General features: G+C 38.4%; 1 long non-coding RNA gene across 1 annotated transcript in view; it reads left to right on the forward strand.

Moving 5' to 3' along the window:
• Nucleotides 1-5,250, forward strand: part of LOC138985403 (uncharacterized) — a 68,865-nt gene extending 63,615 nt beyond the window's left edge. The window contains exon 3 of the long non-coding RNA XR_011462455.1: nucleotides 3,686-5,250. This is a non-coding gene — a long non-coding RNA (uncharacterized lncRNA). The remainder of the gene's footprint in view (nucleotides 1-3,685) is intronic.
• The last annotated feature ends 20,798 nt before the right edge of the window (nucleotides 5,251-26,048 follow it).

Here is a 26,048-nt window from a genome sequence, read left to right on the forward strand (position 1 = left end):
GATGGTAAAGAATCTACCTGCAATGCAGGAGACCTGGGTCTCCTGGTCTCCCCTGGAGAAAGAAATGGCAGCCCACTCCAGTATTCTTGCCTGGAGAATTCCATGGACAGAGGAGCCTGACAGGCTCCATTCCATGGGATCTCAAAGAGTCAGACAGGACTGAGTGCTTAACACTTTCACTTTTCACTTTCACACAGGCATATATGGGAAGGCCTGCTGGGGAAACCATAAAGCCTGAACACATTTTTGTTTTTCTCCTGTTAACTCTACTCCAAATCACTGGGCAGCGGTCTCAATGCGGTGCTCTCACTGCCATTTGCAAGCGGAGACAAGTCCCCTGTGGTGGTTGTCACTTTGCCCTCTCTGGGGGCCTTGCGGTGGCTGGCGGCTCTGCTAAACTGACTGACTGGAGCACCCCAGGGCCGGTGAAGGTGACTTTGGTTCTCCTGAGAGTGCTGTGCCCCTGTTTTTCTGAGGAAACCCCTCTGACCTCCTATTCCTCTGGCTTCCCTTGCCTCCTCTGGTGCTGGCTTCTGTCCAAGGCCCTGGGGTGGAGGTGAGGGGCGGGCACCCTGGCCGCGTGGGTCAAGGAGAGAATGGACTGGCGGGCGGGAGAGGGGAGAGGCTCTAATCCTATGGCTGCCTCCCCCAGGTCTGTGGGGTGTGCTTTCCATGGACAGAACAGCAGCCAGAGCCCACGGAATAAAGTATATTGAAGTCATTCGGCTTTGAAGACTTCCTGTATACTTTTAAGCCACCCATGACATCATTTCTCTGGGCGGCTCAGAACAATAGGCGGGGGAGAGCTGAGATGAACCAAATCCACAAAGCTGCCCAGAACAGAGAGAGAGAAAGAGAGAGAAAGGTCGAAACAGAAACTGCCACGGTTGACGTGGACATTCCCGACCTAACTGGGAAAGAACTGGCCCCCGAGTGTTCAAAGATGGCCCCTCGGCCTAGCGCCCCCGCACGCCCACGCGGAGCCCTGACCCCTTTCTGTGGGACAACAACAGCAGACACACAGGGAAAGTCATGTGACTCCCAAACGGTTCATCCATCCAAGTTCAATAAATTAGCAGCCAAAATTTTTAATCAGATATTTAATCTTTCCTCCCTGTAAGGGAGATTGAGTGTTTACTGTGGCTCTTGGCCAGGTTAATCTCAGAGAAGAAAGATTGCGTGCCGTGAGTCCTTGGTGCTGGGAGGGCCTGGAGAAGTCACTTTTGCCTGTGGAGCCTCCCCCCGCCCCCCACCACCTAGTCACAAGGTTAGCTTGTCTACCTTGTCTCCTGTAACTCTCTGCCCTTGTGGCAGGGCTGACGAGTGACCAGACAAGGCATTTGCACATCTTACAAACACGTTCAGATGGGACAAGCCACATAAAGAACTGCAGAAATCAATACAGGAACCGTTTTGTATGATGCCTGTTCTTTACCCCCTCTCTTCTCCTTTCCTCCCTGACCTTTTCTGCTCTTCTTCTCTGCACCCTCCCACCTCCTGAAAGCCCGAATTGACCCCAAGGAGGAGATGGTCTTGGCAGAATCCTGCCAGGGAGCTCCTAACTTGGGTAGAAGGAGTTACCTAGTTTATGAGTAAGTAACTGATATTTGCATTGCTAACTATGGTTAAAATGTATTAATTCATTCAACCAATAGTGATTGAGTGGCGGATGCTCTTCTACGTTCCTGAGACAAATCGAAGAACAAAAGACGCAAAAATATCTTCATGTAGCTTAAACTCTAATAGTGGGACACAGATACTTAACAATGAACATAACAAACAAATCATATAGTTAGAAGATGACAAATGCTATGAAGAAAAGAAATGCACCAGATAAAGTGGGCTGGGCGTGTGTGTGTGTGTGTGTGTGTGTGTGAATATTACTTTGGAAAATGATTCATTGCAATATTCCCTTGGTGGAGCCCTGAGAATGCTATTAATACTTCAGTGGGATATTAATAAATGCCATGGAGATGGGGTAAGGAGTTGGCTCCATGGTGTAGGTGTGTAAACTGAGTCAGGGAGAGAGGTGAGAAGCAGAGACATTTTGGAGGCTATTTTAGTAGCTACAAAAAAACTTATGAAATCTGAAATCAGCTGTGAGTAAAAATGGAATTGAAAAGCCATGCAGCAGAGACACTGAAGGGGAGGAGAGGAAATAGCCTGGCCCTGGCTGGACAGGACAGAGCAGCAGAAAAAAGAATCAAGCTGTTAAGTGTCTAGACTTTTCTATGTGTCCTGGTGACTATGAGAATGAATGGACTTTTCCTCCAGATGTGAAAGTCAAGAGAGGCATGTTTGGGGAATTTGTCAAGTTTTCAGATACAGACATATATTTATAGTTGTGATGGATAAAACTACCAGAGTGATAGAAAAAGTAGCAAGTGATGGATACTAAGAAGTGTCTGAGAAGTAGGAGAGAATATAGAATACTGCTGTATCTCAGGAGTATGGCAAACTGCTTTTAAACCAGAGCTTCTTAAACTTTGCTCCTGCTAGAATCATCTGGGGAGATGTAGACATTCCAGTCTCCAGGCTACACCCCATGCTAGTTACATCAGAATCCCTGGGGGTGGGACCCAAGAATCAGTAGTTTTAAAAGCTCTCCAGATGATGGCGATTTGTGGTCAATGCTGAGAACTAGTGTTTTAAAGCAGGAAGAATGGATAATAGCTGCAGAGAGATGAAGATGGATGAGGGTGAAAAAGAATGGTTAAATCTGGAGCTGAGGAGAGCATTAACAGTTCTTTCCGGAGTGGATTGCTACTTAACATGTGACCCCCAGACCATAACAGCAGCATCACCTCAGCGCTTTCTAGAAATGCGTGACCTCAGAACTACTTACTTAGTCCAAATCTGCACTTTAACAAGATTCCCAGGTATAAGAAAATACTGATGTTTGAGGGCCTACCCTAGTCCAACTAAATCAGACTCTTAAAGGTGGGGTCCAGGTTGCAGTATTTAAAAATTACTTCCCAGTGATTTTAACATTTATACTGTATTGAGGACCACTGATCTGGAGCAGGGCTTCTCAGACTGTAATGTACATGTGAGTCATATGGGTCTTATTAAAATGCAGATTCTGGATTAGTAGATCTGGGGTGGAGACTGGATCTTGCATTGGTGACACTTCCCAGGTGAGATGCTGCTGGTTCACAGACCACTCACCTCTGGAGCAGTAGTTCTTATGTGTCTCTGGACAAAGACATAAATATCACCTGAGAAGTTGTTGGAAATAACATTCTTATCCCTAATCCAAACTTAATCAGAAATTTAGAGTTGAGACTCAGAAATCTGTTTTAACAAACCATCTCAGTGTTAAAGAGTGAATGAGTAATCAGACAATGGCATAGGAAGGTCTGTTACCCACCCCTACTCCCCACCTCCCTGAAATTGGTGGTAACTGGAATAAGGAAGCTAGAACTCTTCTATCTGTAAGGTGAAATTTCTCCAGTGTAGGGCTTCCCTGGTGGCTCAGATGGTAAAGTGTCTGCCTGCAATGTGGGAGATGCGGGTTTGATCCCTGGGTCGGGAAGAGCCTCTGAAGAAGGAAATGGCAACCCACTCCAGTACTCTTGCCTGGAAAATTCCATGGACAAAGGAGCCTGGTAGGCTACAGTCCATGGGGTTGCAAAGATTCGGACACAACTTAGCGACTTCACTTTCTTTTTTTTCTTTTCTCCAGTGTGGCTGGAAGGAAGCACATCAAAATTCCCCTGAAGAGTTGTCAAATACCCGTCATGCTCAGAACCTGCTGCTTATCGCCTCGCTGACCCCCACACTCCTGCAACCTTCCCCTGAAGGTGTGTTCAAGGCCAGGGGAGTTGTGTGCAGGTGAAAAGCCAGCTGCAAGGGAGTCCCCAGAGGAAGAGGAGTATAAGATGTTGGAGAGAACAGCCAGCTAATGGCTCAGAGCCCAGAGCAAGGGGACAAAAACAGATTCACAATCTAAGGAAGAGGGATTCATTTTGAAAAGGAAAATGAAACCTGCATCTTCTGAGAAGATTGGAAGCAAGTGGGTGAAAATAAGGACAGCTTTGGAAGCAGAGAGAAGAGTATGCTAAAAAGCAAAGTGAAAGTAACTGTCATTGTTGACCAATTCCTTGTCAGCCATTAGGCTTATAGTTTTACACACAGGAAGCCTAACCATCACAAAAACCCTAAAGGGTAGATTTCCAGTCTGTTGTTGCTGTGAAGACAGTCTGGCCAAAATGGGGTTAGTAACTTTCCTGCTGTCACACAGATAGCAAATGAGGGAGCTGAGACTGACTCCTGCTCTTTCTGGTACCAAGGCCCGTAGTCTTTGCACTCAATGATATTGGGGTAGAGATTGGGAAAGTTAAGGGAGTTTTTACTGGATGTTTTTTATTGTTGGCGCAATAGGTGTTGAAATTAAAACCCATGACTTGAAAGGTCAGGGCACAGGCGAATCAGAGTAAGGAATTTGGGTTTCCCCTTTTATGAATTACAGTCAGACCTTTATCATTAACTGTGAAACTTCCTAATCTTAGACTTTTTTCCTTTTCCTTGTTTGTAAAATAAAGGATTTGGATTATCCGGACCCTAGAGTTCTAAGTATTTACAAAACCCCAAGATTTGAAGATGCTGTGAGTGTGGAGTGTAACAGAGCATCAGTATGAGATGAGTTTAAGAACCAAGAAGCAGCACTGGGAGCCCCCGGAAGGTAGAGAGCACACTGAGTCCTCAGAGTTGGGTGACTTGCTGCTGTGAATCAGTGAAAGGGTCTACATGAAGAAGTTAGCTGGAGAGGAGATGATTGCTGGAGAAAAGTCCAAAAGCACTTTGAGGACATGAGGCCAGCTCAAAGCTGGGGTGTTGGAATGGTGGGCAAGTCAGGAGTATAAAGGTGACCCGGTTTGCTAGTTAAACCTATGCTGAAATGCCTGCTCAGAGAGCTTGGGTTCCCGGTGAGAACAAATGAGATACAGAGGGATTGATGGAAGGAGAAAGAATAAAAGTGTGAATGGGCTGGAAGTCAAAGGAGGTCAAACTGCAGAGGAGAAATGATATCCAAAGAAATAGTGGATGCTCTGGAAAAACCACTTTCTGATTCTAACATGGGAGATTTTACCAAATGGTCTGTACAAATTCTTCTATCTCTACCTAATATTTTATGATGCCACTGAACTTTTGGTGAATATACGACTTCCTTACCACCTAAAGAAAGTTTCACAAGGAGATCTAAGCTTTAGTTTGGAAATGCCTCTCTTTTTTGAAGATTTTAAGCAGGTCACTAAAGCATATCACTTTGTGAGGAAACATCTTATGTTATTTCCTTTTATTTTTTGAAAAAGTGATAAATAATAAAGACTGAGTGATGACAAATTAGCAAGCCACTTCTTCATTTTAGGCAACAGATCCACAACTTTTGAATGAAAATGTTACAACCTTTGCATCATTGCCTTGTATGAAACATACAATCTTTCAATCCTTCTAAACATTCTTTCCCAGATCTTTGATTGCCACAGCCTAATTTTGTTTGTTCACATGACACTTAATTAAGATGATAAATATCATATCATGTCTGTAGACATTCTTTTATCTTGACATTAAATCAACAGTGGTGACAAAGAACAGGTCGAGCCATAATGGATCTCTTCTACCATGGAATTACCCAAGACAGAGTAATAGAATCATCAGACACTGCACTCATTATTGTGAAACTTTGTTCATCATGATTGCTTCCGAAAACTCCATTATGGAAAAACATTTCCTCTGAGTCTCCTTGGTTTGCAAAAAGAAAGGTATCAAATGTACCATTTTTATTTTTAGTGCCTCTGTCAACAAAGGCAAAACAAAAGTGAGGAATTAAATGACATCTGGAAAATTTGACCTGTGGTGTCAACGAAATGGAAACGTGCTGTCCGTTAGATCCTTCTGCCTTTTTGAACATTAGGGTTTGTTTGTTTGTTTCCTTCCTCCCTTTGCCTCTCTACCTCCCTCTGTCAGTTCTTTGATTAATTACCTTAAGTTTTCATTAATTTCTTCATCAAGTATTTGTTGAGATCTACTCTTGCAGCTGCTGTGCAAGGCACGGGAGTTTTAGCAGGTTTGATGAGAGCAATGCTGAGCTTTCATTTGGATTTAGTCTAATGAAGAAGACAGATATTAAATAATTATAATGATGAGGGTTATTTTTAAGACAAATACAAGGTATGATGAGAGTGTCAGGCAGCTATAAAACAAACTCTTAAGTTTTATGGGAGATCTCTCTGGAAAAGGGACATATAAATTATTTATGAAGGGATAATGAATATGTGAAAGTGTCAGTCACTCAATCGTGTATGACTCTTTGCAACCCCATGGACTGTAGCTTGCCAGGCTCCTCTGTCCATGGGTTTCTCCAGGCAAGAATACTGAAGTGGGTAGCCATTCCCTTCTCCAGGGAATCTTCCCAATCCAGGTATCAAATCCAGGTCTCCTATATTGCAGGCAAAGTCTTTACCATTTGAACCACCAGGGAAGCTCCTAATGAATACGTGAATGCAAGGCAAATATCCTAAATTGAGAGAATATTTGCAATGGTCCACATGTGTGAGAGAGAGATCACAGCACGTTTGAAGAACACTGAAAGTATTTTAATAATGCTGGAACATAAAGCGGAAATTGAGGAATAGTGAGAAATGGTGCTGGAGGAGTGGGAAGGATAAGACTGTGTAGAGCCAGCAGCCCTCATTGCATCTGGGGGCTAATATGATCAGATTTGTGTTGAGAGAATCACTCTGGTGACAGTGTAAAGAATGAGAGGCAAATGTCAAAAGTGGAGGGAAAAGACTTATGTTTCAGCCATAAGGAATGAATAGAGTCTAGACCTATCCTTTCCCTGTAAACAATAAGAAAAATGGACAAAATATAGGAAACAACTATTTTCAGATGTTTCACAACAGGCAGCACAGGATTGCAATCACTGAGAAAAGGAAAACAGATGATGTAAGGCCTGTCATCATTAAAGTATTCTGTCTGGAGGTAATTTCCAGTCTTAGGTGTAGGAAGCATGAACTCAAATAGAGCTCAGCAATCTTTCAAAATTCCAGCAAGCTGAAGCATTTAGAATTTTGAGGGCAGAGTATGCAATAAGACAGAGTTATTCAGAAGAGTCCCAGAAATAGGCATAGAAATTCCTTGAACTTTGGCTGAACATCAGAACACACATATATAGGGTAAAATCCATGAGGTCAAGACAGGGTAAATCTCAAGGAAAGCATTATTACTGGAGAACTGTGGTACAAGTAATTTCTACAGCTCAAACAGTGTTATGAATTATTCTAATTCCCTTCAACCAAGAGGAGAGAACGTATTAAATTCTTGAAGCATTTAATGGAGACGCCAGAATAGTGGTACCTTGGAAGTGGGGCTAAATTCACTCCAGATAAAGTACTTTACTTACATCTACCATAAAAGAATTTAAAAATAAGCCTCAAAAAACTAAACCACATTATAAATAACCCTCTACCAGAAAAAGTCAAACAATCCTAAAAACAATGCAAAATCTAGCACTCAGTACATATTCAAAATGTCCAGCAACTATTCAGCAATTGCTAGACTTATAAAGAAGTGAAAAATGTGACCCATAGCCAGGAAAAAGAAGTAAATAGAGACAGACATAGAAATAACAAGTAAAATAGATTTAGCAAAGATATTAAAATAAGTATTATAAATACTTATGAAGTATAGAGTATAAAGGAAAGTATAAGATATAATGTTATAAAATGTTATAAATTATGAAAAAGAGTATACCAATGCACATGCTTCTGTCTTTAGAACTTAGAAGAACAAAAGCAATTAAACCTGAAGTAAGTAGAAGAAAGGAAATAGAAGCAATAGAATTAAAAAATAGGAAAATAGTAGAGAAAAAAAAGAATGAAGCTAAAAGCTGGTAATTTGAAAAACCAATAAAATTAAAATGCTAAGTAGACTGACTACAAAGAAAAACAGACATCTCTACAGATCTTATAGGTATTAAAAATAATAAGTATATATTTTGAAAAATCTGTCAATAAACTGAAAAACTTGGATGAAAATAAAAAATTCTTTAAAGACAGTTTATAAAAATTGACTCAAGAAGAAATAGAAAATTTGAAGAGCCCTATATGTATTAACGAAACAGAATTAATAATGGAAAACTTTCAAACAAACACACACAATCTCAACCCAAATGTTTCTCCTAGTGTATTATATTCAAATTTAAAGAAGAAACACCAATTCTATACAAACTAATTCAGAAAAAAGAAGGAAACACTATGAAAATAATTTTTGAGAACAGATTTACTCTTCTACCAAAATCAGATTAAGATATTACAGAAATGGGAAAACTAAAGACCCATATACCACACAGACATGACTATAAAAATACTTAAAATATATTAGCAATATAGAATCCAATAACGTATAAAATGATGCCATGCCCATTTGGCATAAAACTCTCAGCAAGCTAGGAATAGAAGGGAACTCTCTTAGCCTGAAACTGATAGAATATCTACGAAGAACCTACAACTGACATCATGATTAATTCGGAAAAACAAAATGATCTCTTGGTAGTTTTGGGCAAGGATGCCCACTCTTACTATTTATACTCAAGATTATGCTAGAGAGTCTAGTCACTGCAAAAAGGCAAAAAAAGAAACAGAAGGCACATAAAGAAAGAAAGAATTCTCTTTTTATTTGCAAATAATATGATTATGTTTGAAACAATAGAGTCTATAAAAAATTACAGAACCAATAAATGAATTTATCAAGTTTGTGGAATGCAAAGTCAATATTCAAAAATCAACTGTACTTTTACACACCAGCAATGAACAACTGTAAATAGAAATTAAAAGTATCATGTGAAAGAGTATCAAAAAGTATGAAATACTTAGGAATAAACTTTACAAAATAAGTACAGAATCTTTACAATGAAAAACATAAAACATTGCTGGGAGAAGATAGAAAGTGAAAATGAAAGCTACTCAGTCCTGTCTAACTCTTTGCGACCCCACGGACTGTAGTCCATGGAATTCTCCAGGACAGAATACTGGACCATGGATAGCTTTTCCCTTCTCCAGGGGATCTTCCCAACCCAGGGACTGAACTCAGGGCTCCCACATTGCAGGTGGAGAAAATAGAGAAAATCTAAATAAGTTAACAGATAAACCATGTTTGTGAGTAGGAAGGCTTGGTATTTTTAGGATATCTTCTCCACAATATGATCTGATTAATGCAGTCCCAGTTAACAAAAACTATAGTTTTTGCATATAAAAATTAGAAAACTTTTGGAGAAAAATAGATAAAAATCTTTATAATCTTTGGGTGGCCAAAGATTTCAAAAAGCGTGAATCATCAGAGAAAATTAAAACTTCTACTTTTTGGAAACATTGTCAAGAATATAAAAGTTTAAAGACTGTGAGAAAATATTCACTTGTGTATATTTAGCTGCCAAAGGAATTGTATCCAGACTACATAAAAAACTTAAAATTCAATAAGTAGACAACCCGAAGGTGACGAAAAGTGGATGGATTTGAAAGATGTCTGAAAATGGAAGAATCTTGTACTCTTCCTTTCATCTGAGTGAACACATCTAATATTTCAAAAATATTAAAATATTTTTATATTATTTTAGAGTAGAAAGAAGGCTTCTTGAATATTTGGTGAGGATGGAGAGATAATTCATTCAGAAAATAAGAAGTGATCTTTATTGATGATTATAATGAGCTCTGAAGGACCCAGTGATGAAGGATTTTATTTTCTTGGGCTCCAAAATCACTGCTGATGGTGACTGCAGCCATAAAATCAAATAATGCTTGCTCCTTGGAAGGAAAGTATGACAAACCTAGACAGCACATAAAACGCAAAGACGTCTCTTTGCCAACAAAGGTCCATATAGTCAAAGTAGTCATGTACAGAAGTGAGAGTTGGACCATAAAGAAGGCTGAGCACAGAAGAATTGATGCTTTCAAACTGTGGTGCTGGAGAACTCTTGAGAGTCCCTTAGGCTGCTAGGAGATCAAACTAGTCAGTCCTAAAGGAAATCAACCCTGAATATTCACTGGAAGGACTGATGCTGAAATTGAAGCTCCAATACTTTAGCCACCTGATACAAAGAGCCGACTAACGGGAAGACACCCTGATGCCGGAAAAGATTAAGGGCAGGATGAGAAGTGGGTGGCAGAGGATGAGATGGCTGGATGACATCATCGACTCAATGGACATGAGTTTGAGAGAACTCTGGGAGATGGTGAAGGACAGGGAGGCCTGGCATGCTGCAGTCTATGGTGTCGCAAAGAGGCAGACAAGACTCTATTTGGGCCTTCTGTCTTTAATCCTCAAAGTTTTAGTTCATTTTATTTATTTTTTCTCTTGTAAATTTAAGAAAAAGAAACTATCATTCATTCATTAGTTTTAATAGATTTATTTTTCTGATGTGGGGCCTATCCTCTGAGTTTACTGTATTCTGTGACATCTTCCATATTATTAGGAGAGTATTTCTGGAAAAGCTATAGAAATCTGTTTTCTATGATATATCTTGCTCCCAACATCAAAGGCATCAGAAGAAGCAACAAGAACTGACCCTCTCTCCCTAATTTCCATTGGTTCAAGGTAGAATTTTACATGGAATGACATAATGACTCATGTTTCTCTTCTCTCTTTGCTCCAAGTGGCACGTGGATTTACATACTATGGTAATCTACTTATTTACACTATTCATGTATTTTATATTATCTTGTAGTGTTATTTGGTTATATGTATTTTACAGCATTATATGTTCTTTACGAGCAGAGATTTGTTTCATTTTTCTTTATAAACCACTACCCCCAACATTAGTGCCAGGGACAGAGTAAACACTTTAAAAATCACCATTTTCATGTACAGATGCAGTTGAAAACACCAGCAATTTCCCATAAAATCTGTTTTTCCCAAAATTCTTTGCACTTCAGTCCTGCAGGATCTATTTCTAGGTATTTATGATTCAGAATCATAAAAAATATGGAGGAAAATTTTTGTCATCAAAGCGTTTCAAACATCAAATTAACTCTCCTCAACTTGGTTTTTCTCTAACATCCTAACGCTGTTGATCATTATCCCAGCCAATAAAAGTCTCTTCCTCTGCATCTTCTTAAAGTTGTTCTAACAGACAAAGTTTTCTGAGAAAAAGCTAGAACTGGGATCCAATTTGTCAGGCTCTGAGGTTTACATCACTCTTTGGTGTGGTGCCCAGAAAAATACATTTTGCTTCAAAGAACTGACACAGCTTCCAGAACAGCGAAGGGGCACATGCTGAGAGACTTTTGGTGGTTTCTGACAGCTGGACCAGACACATCCCTTCCTTGAAGAGTCTATATTGTTTTATGAGCGTATGATCTCTGTGTATGAATATCTTCCAGATTAAAAATTCATGAAGATGTAAATTCCCCCCCTCCAAAAAGGGGAAAGAAATAGCAGGTAGATGGAGTTCCTCATGTCACCTCCACTACCTCAGGCTCTAGTCTTCATCTGTACTTTATTTCTTTTTTACATATTAAACCCCCCACTTTCTTACAGGCTCCCAAAGAACTCGAGAGAAACCACTTCCCCGCCTCCTACTGTTTCTTGATGTCATCTTCTCTCATCCTCCCCCATTTCTCCTGCAGAGATTCAAAATCTGAACCTCTGTGATGTCATATCACTCTAACTTTCTCACCAAAGGTGTGGCCAGTTAAAAAACACAGCAAATCCTTCATTCTAGTTAAAAGCCAGTATTTGAAATTTGCCCTTCATCCCAGATGTAGTAATGCATGAGTCCATGTAAGTCTTCCTTGTTTATAGTTATGGAGCAACAAATAGAATGTTCATTATTCAAATCCACCAATATTTTGTTAGATACATGGATCTTTCTCCTCTTCAGTTTTTTTTTTTTTATTGTGTATGCTCATAAGTGAAAACAAACAAACAAACAAACAGATTTGAAGGCATGGTTTGCAGTTTCTTTTTCTTCTTAATAGGTAGCATTGTATAGTAAGAATTGGTCAACTGTACTGGCTTCCCCTGCTGGTCCTGCATGGACTGGTTGGAATGATCTGTGGCAACATATTTCTGAATCACCCTACCTTATGTAAAATGGGGACGATAATCAGGTTCTCATAAGACTGAACAAGAGCAAGGTGGGTGGGGATATGTCTTTTGCCTAACATAGTGCTCTAGACTTTCAATAAATACGAGCTCCTTCCCAGCCCACCTTCTCTTCTCCATTTACTTCCTCTGCATCAGTAGTGAAGCGTCTCAAATCCGGGCAATCTTAGATTAGAGCAAACACAGTAAACACATACCCTGCAACTGAGCAGTAAGTCAGCTGTGACCAGATCGGTTCTCGGTGCGCATCACACTCTGCCTCAGTTTGCTTTACACTCAAACTTGTCTTATAAAGACTCCCAATGGGAGGCAAACTTCAGGTCGAGCCCCAGAATTTGCCATCATTTAGACTCACACTGCTTATCCAGTGCTGTCTCTTCTCATGGATCCCTTTCAACAAGGCAGGCAATCTTTTCTGTCGCATGAACGTGAGCATTGCATGAGATCTTTCTGAGTGTTTGCATCTGTTGCTGGTAATGCCTGAAATGCCTCACTCCTCTTCTCTATTTTTCTAAGTCCTTGTCACTCCTGAACTTTGTCCAGTGCTGTCCTATACTGCAAATCGCATACATAACTTTAAACTTTCTGGTAGGCATATCTAAAAATCGAGCATAATTGATTTCAGAGATTTTTTATATAATTCAATATATCAAAAATACTATTTCAACTTATGATCAATGAGATATTCTACACTGTGGGTTTTTTGACTAAATCTTCAAAATCCAGTGTCTATTTTATACTTACAAAGTACATTTCAATTTGGCCTTACCACATTGCAAGTGCTAATAGCCACATATAGCAAGTAGCCACTGTGCTTGACTGCAGGTCTAATCAGTCAGGTTCAGCCCATCTTTTAACTCTATAGACATGACGCCTTACAGTTTTGAAGACTGGTTTACAAAACACTTTCAATATACTGTCTTCAGTGGCCTTCAGAGCAGTGCCTGTGAGGATGGAATGAATTTTTGTTACCATTTCAGAGAAAAGGTAAAGAAACCACACACAGTTACCAAGACTATAAGACATTGGGTAACATACAGAGAACTGTACGAAAGTGAAAGAATTCATCCTTGAATACAGGACTTGAAGTTCCGATACCCAGTAACAAATTGCTTCTTGAAAACTGTATTTGCCTAGACTTTATTTTCCCATAAATCATCTCACAAAAATTAATCTCCACAAATCCATCTGGAGGTAGTTTAATTTCATTTATTTATGATTTTTTTTGGCGTATAGTTGCATTACAATGTTGGGTTAGTTTCTGCTATGCAATGAAGCGAATCACCAAAAGGAATTAAATTGGGTCATTTGAAGAGAACTACAAGTCTAGAGTTTGTCATCCATAATATCATTTATTTTTGAAAATTTATGCTGAAGCTACAAAACCCAAAAGGCACCCACATTTACCAGTTTCTTGTAACTTTTTCTTTTCCTTTTTACTAAACAGATATATACTAAGTGCTGTATTCTGCACTTGATTTTTTGACAATGTGTTTAGTATATTATTATACAAAGAGATTCTTGTGTATAATTTGGAAGGTTTGCCTTATTCTTTGTAGCTGTGGTTTCCAGTATCTGTATTCCATGGTCTGAATCTGTAATGCTTTAATAACTAGTCCTACTAAGGAGCATTCAGGGTGTTTTCAGTCTTTGGCTATGACAAGTATTAATGACATCGTAGTCAATAAACTTGTGCATGCCTCATTTCACCATTGAATATAACTACAGTATACCAACATTTCTGGGTCAAAGTATATGTACATTTGAAAATTGGGGTGAAATATTTCTAAACTTCCCTTAAAAAAGGTTTAATGACTTTCACTCACACTCGACATGTAAGCACTTATATCTTCATGCTGTGAAAACTCAGTGTGCTGTGAACTTGCGTTGGTGAGTTCGGGCATCTTTTCACATGTTCAAGTGTCATTTGCATTAATTTTTCTGAAGCTTGACCATTTGTGTCTGTATCCTATACTGTGTTCCTATTGAATTGTTATTATTTTCTTTTTAATTAAAAGAGCTCTCTAAATTTCAGGGAAATTATGAGGGGAGATGTGATATTTTGACTTTGGATTATTTTTAAAAAAGATTTTGCTTTTGCTTTGTTGTTGTGTTTGTTATTTTATATGTCTAATTTATGAATCTTTTCTTTCATGGCTTTTGGGTTTTGTATCATGCTTTAGAATTTTAGTGGTATGTGTCCAAGTTTAATTTTCTTTTCAGATGATTACTCAGTAACTCAATGCCATTATTAAATAATCTACCTTTTCTTTACGGATTTAACCTGCTACCCAAGTTATGTGATTTACCTTGGATTTTTATGTTTATTTTTGAATTTTGGTTTTTCCTTTCACTGATCTGTCCTTGCACTAGTATCACATGATTTAATATCCACTAAAGCTTATCCCCTCACTATTATCCCTCCTTCCCTGATTTCTTTTGGATTCTCATGTATATTTACTTGTTTCCGTATGAAGCTTATTGGCTTAAAAGAACACTTCTGTATTTTATTGGGATTACCTTTTATTATCAGCCTATGTTTTGGAGAAGGATTAGGAAAATCATCTATATGTAATGAGGCTTACCTCCCAACGGTACACTTTTTCATTTGTTAAATTCTTCTTCTGTCTTTCAGTAATGTTTTAAAGTTTTATTTTCATATACTTATTACCTATTTTTCTAGATGTTTTATATTTTTGTTTCTACTGTAAAGAGAATCTTTTCTTCCATTATGACTGTTTAAGACATTTTATGATAGAAAATTTCAAACACATCAAAATTAGAGAAAATAGGATTGTGACGCTCCTTGTGCTCATCACCTCATTTCAGTAATTTTCAACTTATGGCCAGTTTTATTCCATCCAACCCCCTCCTTCCATCCTCCCCTACTCGGATTATTGTGAAGTAAATCCAGATTTCATGCCATTTCACCTGTAAATATTTAAGTATGTATCTCTAAAAGATAGTAACTTGAAAAAATATCCTACCATAAAAATTTTGTATCTCAAATATTTTACAATAATTTAATATCGTCAAGATATTTCTTTGTCTTTAAAGTCTTTTCTGGGTCATTTGAGTTAGATTCCAAATAAAATCTGTATATCACTATTGTCTGAAATGTTTCAAGTTTATTTTAATGTATAGGGTTGTCCTCTAGCTGTTTTTTACCTTGCACATCTTTTGTTGAAGTAATTGAACCATTTTTCTTGTTGAGATTCCCATAATTTGGATTTTGCTGGTTGGCTCCCGGTGGAGTTATCATATTCCTTTATTCCTCTGCATTTCCTATAGATTGGTGATTAGTGCTAGAGATGTGATTAAATTCAAGTTGGATTTTTGAGAAGGAAGACTGTATAACATCTGGTTTTCTTTTTGTGGTTTTAGAAGACACTGATAGTTATCTTCTGTGTCTATTGTTTCATTAAGGCTTGCAAATGGTGATATTCTACTTAGATCAGTTTTCTCCATTTATTAGATTGGGTGACTTCTAAACAGAGGTACTTCCCTCATCAACTATTTGTATGTATACTGAGGTACAATAACTTGAGGTGCATTCTTTTGAGAAAGGCAGAATATATATGTCATTCTCTCCATTTATTAGTTTTCAAAACACTAATATCTTAGCATCTGTCAAGGGCGACCAGCGAGAAATGTTCTGTTTCATTTTGTATCATGATGAATACATGGTTTTTAAACATGTTTGATGTGCTTTAGTCCATTGAAGTTATTATCTTTATTGAGGTTCAAATCATTCTATCTTTAGCCATTGGCAATCCATGGACTTTGGCTCTTGCACTCTTTAGACATGATAAAAATCACTGATAACTTTTTACTTTCTTGTACAAAAAGATGCTCCAGGCTTATCTTGTGCATTTCCTGCCCCAGATCCAAAAATGGACATTTTCCCAAGAATCTCTGGTTACTTTTAGTGGGAAATTATTTTTAGAGACTACAGTCTGGACATTAAGGGTGCTTACTGGTATTGTGTGGCCATCATTTGTAGCCCTTTTTGGTAGATAGAGCTGGGAAATGTGTGCATGTGGGTGTTTCAAAGATTAACTTTATCATGAGTTTATATAAGTACTTCCAGCTCAAACTCAGGTCTACAGGGCTTATACTCAACCTCATTGATATTAAATCTATATCTCCTTTCTTCCTTGCTAAATATTCTGATTTCAGTAGGGAGCTTAATACCACAAAACGAGAGAAGGACAAGAGTCTAGGTGCATGTAAAAGAGTGTTTATAATTACTGCACAGAATTTGAGCTAGGTTAGGAAGAGGTCTTCCCCGGTGGCTCAGGGGGAAAGAATCCACCTGCATTGCAGAAGACTCAGAAGATGTGAGTTCTATCCCTGGGTTGGGACGATCCTCTGGAGGAGGAAAGGGCAACCCACTCCAGTATTCTTGCCAGAAAAATTTCATGGACAGCAGAGCTTGATGGTGTGCAATCCACAGCGTCGCAAAGAGTCAGACATGACTGAAGCGACTGAACACAGCACAGCACAGGAAGGAAGATGAGGGAGATGATGGGATGCAGGTGTTGGCTAATGCTATGGTGGGAATCATTTTGCAATATATAAATGTTGCAACATTGTATACCTTCAACTTCAGTTCCGTTCAGTTCAGTTCAGTCCAGTCCCTCAGTCCTGTCTGACAATGCTATATGTCAACTAAATCTCACTGTAGCTGGGAAGAAAAAATGAGAGAGATGAACAGTCACGACATTGACAGTATTGTGCAGGTCTCAGTGGGAAAGAATGAAAAAGTATTGAAATCAAAAGAAGAGAGTGAGCCAAAAAGTTTGGGGGTGGTGGCCAGAGAGGTGGTGTGATTGGGGCAATTGTAAAGCCTGGGGTGTTGGCTTGAGGGTGAGGGGCTAAGGACAGGAGGAAGTGTTTCCTGGATGAGAAGAGGTGGAAGAACAAATTGGCCAAGATACCAGAAGAATCACCCTTGTGGATCGTGAAACATTAAGAATTACGACAGGAGCACTGGAGAAAGTGACAGTGGGCAAAACAAAACCATCAGGAACTGAGAGGACCGAACTGGGAGTGGCAGGCAAAGGCAACAGCGAGGAGGGTGGGGGTCTGAGCCTGGAAACTGAAAGTCGAGCCTGGGAGTTTTAAGAAAGACCCGTGAAAGGTGCTTAGGAAATGGTGCTCAGAGCCGGGGAATCCTTTTCCCCCACCACAGGCCTCACAGCAGAAGGTGGCAGGGGAAGCCTGCCCTCCCAAGGGGCTGCAGGCACAGTGCGTCCTCGGGAGAAGAGCCAGTTCTGTGAGAGCCAGAAGCTGCAAGTACTTTCGGACATGAGGCTACAAACTTGAGGATTTTGCTGGAAAACTGGCTTTCCATTTCAGTCCAAAGGGCAACAGTGAAAAGGTTTCAAAATCTGGAGAGGGATGAGATATGGTCTCGGGGTGGGAGGGGGTGCAAAAAAGGCATGAAAGTGACGTTGCTCAGTCGTGTCCAACTCTTTGTGACCCCATGGACTGTAGCCTATCAGGCTCCTTCGTCCACTGGATTTTCCAGCCAAGAGTGCTGGAGTGGATTGCCCTTTCCTTCACCAGGGGATCTTCCTGACCCAGGAATCGAACCCGTGTCTCCCTCATTGCGGGCAGACGCTTTACCGTCTAACCCATCGGGGTGGGGAGGGTGGGGGTGGTGGGGGGAAGGCATATGAGTGGTGGTTCAGGCGTCCTGTGTCTCTTGTGATGAATGCAAAAACAGATGAAAGCATAATAAAATGATTCCTATTGGTCCCTTGTCACATGATGTTGGCAAGGCTCTTAGAGTAGTAGGGAGCGTGGGCAGAGAGGGCTGAGAGCCTTGCTACCAGCAGCCAGTTCTGGACCTTCTTGCCCGCCGCCTCTGGTGGTGGTAGTGGTGGTGGTATGGGGACAGGCACCAAGGAGGAAAGGGATGGTCTTATCCAGAGCACCAGGGGTTCGAGGGTTCTCTCTCTTTTTTTTTTTTTTAAAGAGGGATAAACTTTATCTTGAAAAATAAAATACCTGCAGCAAAGTGCACAAGTCTTTGGGGTTTTGGCTCATAAATGAATAGTTTCGTTCACCAACAACCAGGTGTTAAAACGGAGCATTACCAGTGTCCCTTGCCTAAGATGGTTAATTTTTCTAATAAATAATTAAGTCTAGGAAGATGGGGTACACCGTACAGAGGAATTAACTTTGTTGCCAATTAAAGCCTATGTCTATAGGCTTTAGTAGTGATAGCATATTCAAAAGCAGAGACATTACTTTGCCAACAAAGGTCCGTCTAGTCAAGGCTATGGTTTTTCCTGTGGTCATGGATGGATGTGAGAGTTGGACTGTGAAGAAGGCTGAGTGCTGAAGAATTGATGCTTTTGAACTGCGGTGTTGGAGAAGACTCTTGAGAGTCCCTCGGACTGCAAGGAGATCCATCCAGTCCATTCTGAAGGAGATCAGCCCTGGGATTTCTTTGGAAGGAATGATGCTAAAGCTGAAACTCCAGTGCTTTGGCCACCTCATGTGAAGAGTTGACTCATTGGAAAAGACTCTGATTCTGGGAGGGATTGGGGGAAAGAGGAGAAGGGGACGACAGAGGATGAGATGGCTGGATGGCATCACTGACTCGATGGACATGAGTCTGAGTGAACTCCGGGAGCTGGTGATGGATAGGGAGGCCTGCGATTCATGGGGTCGCAAAGAGTCGGACACGACTGAGCGACTGATCCGATCTGATCTGAGTGCGTGAACACTATTTTACAAGTAAAGCAAGACACAGAGAACAAAGTTGATTTGTGCCTTTACCAAGTTATTGATAGGTCAGGAAACGTTCAAAGCTAAATAGCAAGGATTCACATTTCTACAAAAAAAAAAAACACATTATATGGATCTAATCATTTGAATCATATCATGATGGATTGAAACTAGTGAGTCTTAAAAGCCTTGAAACAGATCCTAGTATTTACAAGTCTTAGCATTTGATATCTTTTTTAAAAAATGCCTCCAAAATGTGTATGAAGGAAATGACAATAGTATGTGAAAATGAATCTGGGACAACTGTTAAATGCTTGGGGAAAAATAAAACAAAATCAAAATTATATACCTATTGGGTTGGCAAAAAAGTTCTTTTTGGTTTTCTGTAACAGCATGTGGAAAACCCCAAATGAACTTTTTTGGCCAACCTAGTACTTTTATCCCATCACACATATTCAGCTGACTTATTAAATTTTAAAAAATCTTAAAAGAAGCAGAAAATACATAAGGCACTTTCTTATCTGATATTAGAAAGAGAATGGCTTTCCTAAACACAAAGAGAAAAGAACCAAATGCTGGAAAACATTTAACTTTATGACAGGTTGAATTTATACATTAAATAAATTAACATTGATAAAAGCAAAGAATAACTGAAAATAAATATGTGAAACATATATGACTAACAGATATAATATCCTTAACAAAAATAAAGTACAAATCAGAAAAAAGATGTACAGCTTACCAGAAAAACTGGCAAAAAATGTAGGTAAATAATTCACAAAGGAAGAAATATAGCCCCTAAATATATAAAAATACTTATTTCAACTTTACTTGTAATCAAAGAAGTGTAAATGAAAATGTTCTCCCCACTGAAATGGTAGAAATTAATACTCAATGTTAATAAGGTGAGAAGGAATGAACAAGCTTGTGTTTTGCTGATGGGAACTTATTCCAGCACCTCTGAAGGGCAATTTGGCAATGTATAGCCAAATCTTGGGCTTCCCTGGTGGTTCAGACGGTAAAGAATCTGCCTGCAAAGAAAGAGACCCAAGTTTGATCTCTGGAGATTAATCCCCTGAAGAAGGGAATGGCTACCCGCTCCAGTATTCTTGCCTGGAGAATTCCTTGGACAGAGGGGCCTGGGGGGCTACAGTCCATGGAGTCACAAAGAGTCAGATGCAGTTGAGTGACTAACACTTTTCTCACCTTAAGAAAGAAGGAAGTATAGAGCAATGATGCTGAGATCAGGAACTACTGAATTAAAAAAAAAAAAAAATCACTACATAATGATCAAAGGATCAATCCAAGAAGAAGATATAACAATTATAAATATATATGCACCCAACACAGGAGCACCACAGTACGTAAGACAAATGCTAACAAGTATGAAAGGAGAAATTAACAATAACACAATAATAGTGGGAGACTTTAATACCCCACTTACACCTATGGATAGATCAACTAAACAGAAAATTAACAAGGAAACACAAACTTTAAACGATACAATAGACTAGTTAGACCTAATTGATATCTATAGGTCATTTCATCCCAAAACAATGAATTTCACCTTTTTCTCAAGCACACATGGAACCTTCTCCAGGATAGATCACATCCTGGGCCATAAAGCTAGCCTTGGTAAATTCAAAAAAATAGAAATCATTCCAAGCATTTTTTCTGACCACAATGCAGTAAGATTAGATCTCAATTACAGGAGAAAAACTATTAAAAATTCCAACATATGGAGGCTGAACAACACGCTGCTGAATAACCAACAAATCACAGAAGAAATCAAAAAAAGAAATCAAAATTTGCATAGAAACGAATGAAAATGAAAACACAACAACCCAAAACCTGTGGGACACGGTAAAAGCAGTCCTAAGGGGAAAGTTCATAGCAATACAGGCACACCTCAAGAAACAAGAAAAAGTCAAATAAATAACCTAACTCTACACCTAAAGCAACTAGAAAAGGAAGAAATGAAGAACCCCAGGGTTAGTAGAAGGAAAGAAATCTTAAAAATTAGAGCAGAAATAAATGCAAAGAAGAAACAAAAGAGACCATAGCAAAAATCAACAAAACCAAAAGCTGGTTCTTTGAAAGGATAAATAAAATTGGCAAACCATTAGCCAGACTCATCAAGAAACAAAGGGAGAAAAATCAAATCAACAAAATTAGAAACGAAAATGGAGAGATCACAACAGACAACACAGAAATACAAAGGATCATAAGAGACTACTATCAACAATTATATGCCAATAAAATGGACAACGTGGAAGAAATGGACAAATTCTTAGAAAAGTACAACTTTCCAAAACTGGACCAGGAAGAAATAGAAAATCTTAACAGACCCATCACAAGCATGGAAATTGAAACTGTAATAAAAAATCTTCCAGCAAACAAAAGCCCCGGTCCAGACGGCTTCACAGCTGAATTCTACCAAAAATTTAGAGAAGAGCTCACACCTATCCTGCTCAAACTCTTCCAGAAAATTGCAGAGGAAGGTAAACTTCCAAACTCATTCTATGAGGCCACCATCACCCTAATACCAAAACCTGACAAAGATCCCACAAAAAAAGAAAACTACAGGCCAATATCACTGATGAACATAGATGCAAAAATCCTTAACAAAATTCTAGCAATCAGAATCCAACAACACATTAAAAAGATCATACACCATGATCAAGTGGGCTTTATCCCAGGGATGCAAGGATTCTTCAATATCCGCAAATCAATCAATGTAATACACCACATTAACAAATTGAAAAATAAAACCATATGATTATCTCAATAGATGCAGAGAAAGCCTTTGACAAAATTCAACATCCATTTATGATAAAAACTCTCCAGAAAGCAGGAATAGAAGGAACATACCTCAACATAATAAAAGCTATATATGACAAACCCACTGCAAACATTATCCTCAATGGTGAAAAATTGAAAGCATTTCCTCTAAAGTCAGGAACAAGACAAGGGTGCCCACTTTCACCATTACTATTCAACATAGTTTTGGAAGTTTTGGCCACAGCAATCAGAGCAGAAAAAGAAATAAAAGGAATCCAAATTGGAAAAGAAGAAGTAAAACTCTCACTATTTGCAGATGACATGATCCTCTACATAGAAAACCCTAAAGAGTCCACCAGAAAATTACTAGAAATAATCAATGACTACAGTAAAGTTGCAGGATATAAAATCAACACACAGAAATCCCTGGCATTCCTATACACTAATAATGAGAAAACAGAAAGAGAAATTAAGGAAACAATTCCATTCACCATTGCAACGGAAAGAATAAAATACTTAGGAATATATCTACCTAAAGAAACTAAAGACCTATATATAGAAAACTATAAAACACTGGTGAAAGAAATCAAAGAGGACACTAATAGATGGAGAAATATACCATGTTCATGGATTGGAAGAATCAATATAGTGAAAATGAGTATACTACCCAAAGCAATTTATAGATTCAACGCAATCCCTATCAAGCTACCAACAGTATTCTTCACAGAGCTAGAACAAATAATTTCACAATTTGTATGGAAATACAAAAAACCTTGAATAGCCAAAGCGATCTTGAGAAAGAAGAATGGAACTGAGGAATCAACCTACCTGACTTCAGGCTCTACTACAAAGCCACAGTTATCAAGACAGTATGGTACTGGCACAAAGACAGAAATATTGATCAATGGAATAAAATAGAAAGCCCAGAGATAAATCCACGCACATATGGACACCTTATCTTCGACAAAGGAGGCAAGAATATACAATGGATTAAAGACAATCTCTTTAACAAGTGGTGCTGGGAAATCTGGTCAACCACTTGTAAAAAGAATGAAACTGACCACTTTCTAACACCATACACAAAAATAAACTCAAAATGGATTAAAGATCTCAACGTAAGACCAGAAACTATAAAACTCCTAGAGGAGAACATAGGCAAAACACTCTCTGACATACATCACAGCAGGATCCTCTATGACCCACCTCCCAGAATATTGGAAATAAAAGCAAAAATAAACAAATGGGACCTAATTAACCTTAAAAGCTTCTGCACATCAAAGGAAACTATTAGCAAGGTGAAAAGACAGCCTTCAGAATGGGAGAAAATAATAGCAAATGAAGCAACCGACAAACAACTAATCTCAAAAAATATACAAGCAACTCCTACAGCTCAACTCCAGAAAAATAAACGATCCAATCAAAAAATGGGCCAAAGAACTAAATAGACATTTCTCCAAAAAGACATACAGATGGCTAACAAACACATGAAAAGATGCTCAACATCACTCATTATCAGAGAAATGCAAATCAAAACCACTATGAGGTACCATTTCACACCAGTCAGAATGGCTGTGATCCAAAAGTCTACAAATAATAAATGCTGGAGAGGGTGTGGAGAAAAGGGAACCCTCTTACACTGTTGGTGGAATGCAAACTAGTACAGCCACTATGGAGAAACTGTGGAGATTCCTTAAAAACTGGAAATAGAACTGCCTTATGATCCAGCAACCCCACTGCTGGGCATACACACTGAGGAAACCAGAAGGGAAAGAGACACGTGTACCCCAATGTTCATCGCAGCACTGTTTATAATAGCCAAGACATGGAAGCAACCTAGATGTCCATCAGCAGATGAATGGATAAGAAAGCTGTGGTACATATACACAATGGAGTATTACTCAGCCATTAAAAAGAATACATTTGAATCAGTTCTAATGAGGTGGATGAAACTGGAGCCTATTATACAGAGTGAAGTAAGCCAGAAGGAAAAACATAAATACAGTATACTAACGCATATATATGGAATTTAGAAAGATGGTAACAATAACCCGGTGTAAAGTAGACAGCAAAAGAGACACTGATGTATAGAACAGTCTTATGGACTCTGTGGGAGAGGGAGAGGGTGGGAAGATTTGGGAGAATGGCAATGAAACATGTAAAATATCATGTAGGAAACGAGTTGCCAGTCCAGGTTCGATGCATGATGCTGGATGCTTGGGGCTGGTGCACTGGGACGGCCCAGAGGGATGGTATGGGGAGGGGAGGAGGAGGAGGGTTCGGGATGGGGAACACATGTATACCTGTGGCGGATTCATTTTGATATTTGGCAAAACTAATACAATTATGTAAAGTTTAAAAATAAAATAAAATTGGAAGAATAAAAAAAAAAAACAAACCTCAATAGAATAAATATAGAAGATGATTCTGTAAAGAAAATAGCACTATGGGGGAGAAAAACCCAAAAAATTGATTCAAAGAACAACTACCCGAAAGGCACTAAAATAAAGATGGAATATATAACAACACATACGGAAAAGGTGATAAAATTGTAACAGAGCTTTATGTAAAATTCTTTGATATTAAATTTGAATAACACACATTTCAAGGAAAGTAAAAGCAGCCAAAATTAACTCAGTAACAAGTAGACTAATAACTGTGGGGGAAATGAGAAATGTATTAAAGAAATAATTCAGAAGGCTTTATGCTAGACAGTTTTTCTGGTGAAGCTTCTTCAAACTGTCAAGGAACAGAAAATTTCAGTGCTATTTTATTTCAGAATATTATAAATCTTCAAATCACTTTATGAAACTTATATATGCCAAAACCAAATCTAAAAAAAAAAGTTTAAAAAGAATTGCATTTGATTATAAACCTAAAAATCCCCCAACAAAACTCAACTCTATACCATTGTATACTACACTCCAACATGCAACTTTATTAATATTAGGAAGATGATGGATTCAGTGAGTAAAATACAAATGTAAAAATGTGACATATGATGAAATATAACATCTACTTCTAAAAACCAAAACTCTGGAAGATCTGGATTAAACTGATACTTCCTTAATATGGTTAAGAATATTTATCTGAAACCTGAGTTTGCAAATAAGCTGAATATGGGCCATTGTTGTAAATGTTTTTGTTTTGGCCGCTGTAATTTGGGGAAATGATTTTAGTTATAAGCAATTTATAATTGAGAGATTTCATATAAAAATCATATGTTTTCCCTTATGTGAAAAAAAAATTTAGGATCAAGGTTAGGATTTTCAGTGTGAAAAAAATGGCAGCTCTGTTAGTGGTAGGTCCACATTTTCACTGTTAAGCTTGAGCATCTCCTGAATGCTCCATTCAGAAGGAGCCTTCTCCTGTTTGTCATGGTTTCCACAAATCTCTCTATTCCAGCATTAAACTTAACAACAAAAATCGCACTTGGCATTATAATCTACGAAGTTATTGTCATTCTTCTTAGGAATATATGAAATATGTCATCTTACCTGGAGAATCCCATGGACAGAGGAACCTGGCAGCCTACAGTCCACGGGGTCTCAAAGAGTCAGACACGACTGAAGCAACTGAGCTTTAGTCACAGCACACACGTCACCATTACTACGTAACTTTTGTGGCCAATGGAAGAGATAAGAACTCAAAAAAGGGTAGAACTACTGGTAAGAAAAAAAGTCAAAATGTAATCATTCCAGTTGGAATGACTACATGTTAACATACACATACCAGCTGTAGGCTTGTAATAATAAGAGTTAAATAAACTGATTAGAAGATAAATATTTCTAAAGTTAGTAACTACATTTTGTATCCCAGCAACCTCTAGTTAAATAACACAATGACAAAATTATATTTATAACAGCAACAAAACTTTAAAGTACAAGAAATGCATGGAAACAATATGAAAAAACTATAAAAGTTTTTTGAGATATAAAAGATTTGAGTAAATGGACAATTCTCTGAAAATTGTAAAAATGTTGATTCTTCCCATTTGAATTTATTTGGTTTTAACATTATCCCAATAAAAATTCTAAAGAGCTTTTTCCTAGAATGTGAAAAATTTCAATAAAGCGCATCTGGGAATGTAAACAAGTAGAGTAGAAAGAACTTCTGAAGAAGCTGTTTAAAGTGGAAGCACCTTAAAAATGTTCATTACCTTTTCCCTAATAATTTCAATTCTAGTAATGTATTTCATTACTGGATGAAGCGCAGGCTGGAAGCAAGATTGCTGGGAGAAATATCAATAACCTCAGATACGCAGATGACACCACCCTTATGGCAGAAAGTGAAGAAGAACTAAACAGCCTCTTGATGAAAGTGAAAAAGTTGGCTTAAAACTCAACATTCAAAAAACTAAGATCATGGCGTCTGGTCCCATCACTTCATGGCAAATAGATAGGGAAACAATGGAAACAGAGAGA

Source organism: Bos mutus, chromosome 24 (assembly GCF_027580195.1).
Source record: "Bos mutus isolate GX-2022 chromosome 24, NWIPB_WYAK_1.1, whole genome shotgun sequence".
NCBI classification, from domain to species: domain Eukaryota; kingdom Metazoa; phylum Chordata; class Mammalia; order Artiodactyla; family Bovidae; genus Bos; species Bos mutus.